The 5,140-nt window shown below is 38.6% G+C and overlaps 1 protein-coding gene across 1 annotated transcript in view; it reads right to left on the bottom strand.

Annotated features, from left to right (window-relative positions):
• PEX5L (peroxisomal biogenesis factor 5-like) overlaps positions 1–5,140 on the bottom strand; it is a 158,226-nt gene that overhangs the window by 37,266 nt on the left and 115,820 nt on the right. The gene's annotated exons all lie outside the window — the stretch shown is intronic.

Genomic DNA, 5,140 nt, shown 5'->3' with positions numbered 1-5,140 from the left:
AATTTAGATTAGACATAAAGAAAATGTACTCTGATTGAAGCGATTGCAAGACATCAAAATGGGTCACCTAGGAACGTTTTAGAATATTCTTTCTTAGCAATTGCTAAAAACAGAACTGGTACTTCGGGATAGCCCTAGGCAAAAGTGAAGAATCATATACTCATAGACCGGCACAGCAGAAGAGAGCCTTAAAAATCATTGAATTCAGAGGTTCCCAAACTTGTCTGCACATTGAATCACCTGGGGGTCTTTTCAAAATTCCAAGGTGCAGACCATGGCCAGGGCCAATGCAATCACAATCTCTGGGGGTGGGACATAGGTATTGGAGTTCCAATGGACAGCAGAGTTGGGGTACCATGGATGTAATCTAGTGGTCTCAAGTTACAGATGAAAAAACTGAGGCCCAGAGGGGAAAGGGATGTCCCAAGCCTGCCAAAGCAGTGAGCAGCAGAGGAGAATGACAGCCCGTCTCTTAACCTTGTTCTGACACCCGGGGCATGCATTAAGAAGAGAGAAAAAACAAACAACTTATTTTATGTTTATGAAAGCAATACATTACCATCATAATTGTTAAAAAACCATTGAAATTGCCAATGAAAATTAATAATCTCTCAATCTCACCATCCATAGATAAATTGTTGACACCTTTGTGTTTCCTTCTACTGTTTTCTCAAAGTCTACATGTAATTTTACATTTTTGTAAAAGCTAGGCTCTCCCCTTTGAGAATGGTGCTAGGCTGTTTGGAAAGCCAGGGAGCTAGAGGTGCATATGGTACCAAGGAGTGCGGGGCCTGTCTGCCCTTTTCTTCCCCTTTTCTATGGATACACAGCATGAGGCCCCACCTCTCCTAACTTCTGCATTAGCCTGAGAACAGAATGGGTTCAGGATGGACTATGTAGATCCTGAGTAATGATGCAAAGCCCAAGTGTAAAAGGCCTGCCTTCTGGAGTTAGTGTCGCCAACAGCTGCACGCCCATCATAGGGACTCTGGAGGAAACTGGACTGGGATCTGCAGGTTCCACTTGTGTGGCCACTTCACCTCCATCATGCTCAGGATCCTTGCCTGAATGAGCCAGAACCTCTACCTGAATTTACAGGGCTGTGTGTGTGTGTGTATGTGGGTGTGTGTGAGTGTATGTGTGTGCATGTGTGTGTGTTCTCACCCATCCCAAGCAACCTGAAGGGTGCAAAGGTATTATTTTGAATGGGTTCTGTCTTTGTTATTGGTCCAAATAATCACTGTGATTTGGTAAATCCATAAAATCAAACTTCACTAAGAAAAGAAATAGTTCCAATTTTAAAGACGAAATTGTATTATTGCTACCTGACCAGTGAAATCTAAAACCTAATTTATGAGGTGACTCTTGAATTTGATGGTCACAATTCAATGTCTGTTCACCATAGGAAGAGAACAAATGTTTTAGAATAAAAAAAGCCTCATTTTGAAAAGGAAGACTATCTTTAGAAGACCCGATGAGTCACAAGGAATGACCTAGTCAAGGAAGTGGTTACTTCCCACTGTAGCTTTCCCAAGTGTATTCTCTACGTTGGGGGCGATAAATAATGGTTTCAATAAACACCCTGTTACCATCACAGAAACACAACACACTCAGATTACTTTTAATTATTTAAATCTTTTGTCACACGTTGAAAGATAGAGTGATCTAGCTACTTTTGATCTGTAGTTAGATCAAGTAGTCAATCCTGTATTTGCATTTTCACTTCAGAGATGTGCAGGACACAGAAATAAAATATTTGATTGTTCATCCCTTTTCTATGACTATCTAAGCTTTTTGATGTAAGAAGCAAATGGTGTTTAATAACCATAATAATTTGATTTGGGGGGTTTGATTTGATGTTATTTATTTATTTATTAATCCATTTTTACTCTTTGGATACAAGGTAACTAAGATAGAATAAGCCTCTAAATATTTTATTTTCAGATTTCACCACACAATTCAACTTTTCATAGGAAATCAAACTCTGTCTCCAATTATTTGCATGTGGCTCATATATGGTATTAATAATTTTATTATTTCATTTTTTATTTTTTAATATCTTTTTAAAATTTATTTCAGAGAGGAAGGGAGAGGGAGAGAGAGAAATAAAAACATCAATGATGAGAGAGAATCATTGATTGGCTGCCTCCTGCATGCTCCACACTGGGGATCAAGCCCACAACCTGGGCATATGCCTTGATTGGGAATCAAACTGTGACCTCCTAGTTCATATGTCAATGCTCAACCACTGTGAGCCATGCCAGCTGGGTGGTATTGATAATTTTAATACTTCTCTGCCCTTTGCTCACTTTCTCTTCATGTTTCCAGCCCTTAAACATAGCTGCTGTTGCCAGGGGTTGATGTATATTTCAAATAATATCCAGTAATTTTAATATAAATTAAAATCAATATGTTAAATAAAGAAAGCTGATTAGATGAAATTTGATGAAAGAAAATATATCTCCAAACCAAATATATATATTCTACTGGTTCTGGTTCTCTAGAGAACCCTGATTAATATAAGATCTAAGAGGATGATAGCAACTAATTATCTGGGAGGAAGAGGTAGACACTGGTTACCTCTATAAAAAATAATTGCTTTTTTAATGATCAGGAAGTATTCATGTATTGAACATCAATTTGTACCCATTATTGCATGGTACATTATATGTCTTAGTCCAATGAATAGGGGAAATTCAAGATGCCACTTTGCTCACAAGTTCACTAATTCTCCACTGAACTCTGTATGGTTGTGCATTTGATGTTTTATTTACTAAGCCAATGAGCAGTTTAAGTGATTGTCATCAGAAGATCATTCAGTATTTTGATTTTATTTTATAAAAAGTCTTTCATTTTATAGAAAGCAAAATGGGCAGATAGTTCTGACTTGAATAAAGAACTAAAGACTAGAACTACTCATACATTTATCAAAGACTACCTTATACCATTTTATATTTTCATCTATATCTCTTAGGAGGGTTTATGAAAAGTCACTGTACAATAATTCTCATCTATGCTTTATATTGTTTTTGGAAATCAAATTTTGTTTGTTAAAAATGAAAAGAAATGAAATAAATACAAGAACAAAGGACCTTTTGCCAGTTTTCCAATGAATGCACAATACATCAATTCTTCATGTAATCTATCTACAGAAGTCTGTACCTATCTCAAGATTCCTTTGATATTTCCCAAAGAATATTTTATTTTATTTTCAGAAGATTTTATCTTTTTTGAATATTTGATCTAAATAAGAATGATTTAAGTAGCATTTAATCCATTAATCTCTTCCACCTACTTCAAAGAGGTGAGACTGTCTTAGAAAGCAAAAGGAAATACAAAGGGTGGTGGAGACAGATAATCTTCTTGGTAGGAGAGCACTCCAGTCAGTAGCTTCTTACATAATTCTATAGTAAAAGCAGTTCCCAGAATCTTCTCCATTTTTCTTCAAACATTTAATATTTCTGAGGTGCCTATCAGATCTACAGTATATACAGAGACTAACTTCAGGTGAAACAAAATTTCTATATGAGAACAATTTTTAAGTTTATGTCACTAGAGCTGAGTTCAGCTATTGTGTTGTTTTGAATATGGCATCCCCTCATTAAGCTTAACACAGAAAAGAAGGGCACCCATATTTCTAGAACAAGGAATTAGTAGTGAGCATTAAATCCTCACTCTCCATGTACTTGAACACGATAATTACCAATTTGCCTGTGATTTTCAGACAGTGCTGTTGACAGGAGGCCTCAGGTCCTTGCTGGGTATTGGTAGAATGCCCGGGTTTCTCACCTGTGGAGGGCCCTCATGACATGGAGCGGGGTTTCCTCCAGAGCAAGTGATTTAGGAGGGAGAGCAAGGAGGAGGCCACAGTACCTTTTATGACCTAATGTGTAAAGTCACACACCATGACTGCCACTTTGTTCTATTTACTAGAAGTGAATCACTAAGCCCGGCACACACTCGAGGGGAGGAGAATTAAGCTCCATATAATGAAGAGAGAATCAGAGAATTGTTGGACATTTTAAACGATCACAAGCAATGTCCCAAGTGAAGTTCAAAGGACAGAGAACTGGGGCATGGGAAGAGTTCAGAGCTCTAGAATTTAAGTGTTAGTAGATTTTAACAGGCCCAGTTAATTAGCCAGAAGGATTTATAGATATGCTCCCTGTTCTTGTCCTTTTTTAAAAAATAATTTAAAAACTTTTTTTAAAAATGGATTTCAGAGAGGAAGGGAGAGAGAGAGAGAGAAACATCAATGATGAGAGAGAATCATCAATTGGCTGCCTCCTGTATGCCCCCTATTGGGGACTGAGCCCACAACCTGGGCATGTACCCTGACCAGGAATTGAACCGTACCTCTTAGTTCATAGGTCGACACTCAACCATTGAGCCACGCTGGCCAGGCCCTGCTCTTGTTCTTGCCTGTGACCATTATATTTTCCTTTGTCCATGCATCTTCATTTCCCCCCATTCACATACTCCATTATTCTTTTCCAAAATTTGCTCACAAGAATACCTCCCTTAGGGCAAAGGTAGAGCTATAAAAACACTGATTAAAATGCGTACAATCATCATCATCATATTGGAACCAAGTGAATTGTGACTTTGAGGTCAGGGGCCCAAAGTTCATCTTCTAATAGTCAGTAAGTTTGTTATGTTATTAAAGCACCCATTAGAGAAGAGATGCTTTGATGAAATAGATGCATGAGAGGAATCAATTGTTATTTTTGCTCATTTATTTATCCAGCAAAACTTTGTGGGGCCTTTCTCTGCTCCAGACTCTCAAAGGGCTGAGAACATAATGAAGGCTGAGACACAGTCCTGCCTGTAAGAGGTCAAAGTCTAGTGTGGAGACAGACATGTAAACCCATAATAACTATGCCACGCGATGAGCTATATTTGAGTTGTCCCCTGAGATGCTTACACCTGTGATTCTTCTAGCTCTGTAAGGGCAGAGAAGGTCTTATTCAATGTTCTATTTCTAGCACCCCGCAGTGCCTGGCCCCCGCACAGTGCCTGGCCCCCGCACAGTGCCTGGCCCCCGCACAGTGCCTGGCCCACAGAAGAAGCTTAAACATGTCTGATGAATTTGAAGGTGAGGCTCCTAGCCAGACTAACTAGCTAAACTCAATTAGATGCC

The sequence above is a fragment of the Myotis davidii genome, unplaced genomic scaffold (genome assembly GCF_000327345.1).
Source record: "Myotis davidii unplaced genomic scaffold, ASM32734v1 scaffold123, whole genome shotgun sequence".
NCBI lineage: Eukaryota > Metazoa > Chordata > Mammalia > Chiroptera > Vespertilionidae > Myotis > Myotis davidii.
Note: the sequence above shows the minus strand (reverse complement) of the source record. Positions and strands in the feature narration are given on the sequence as shown.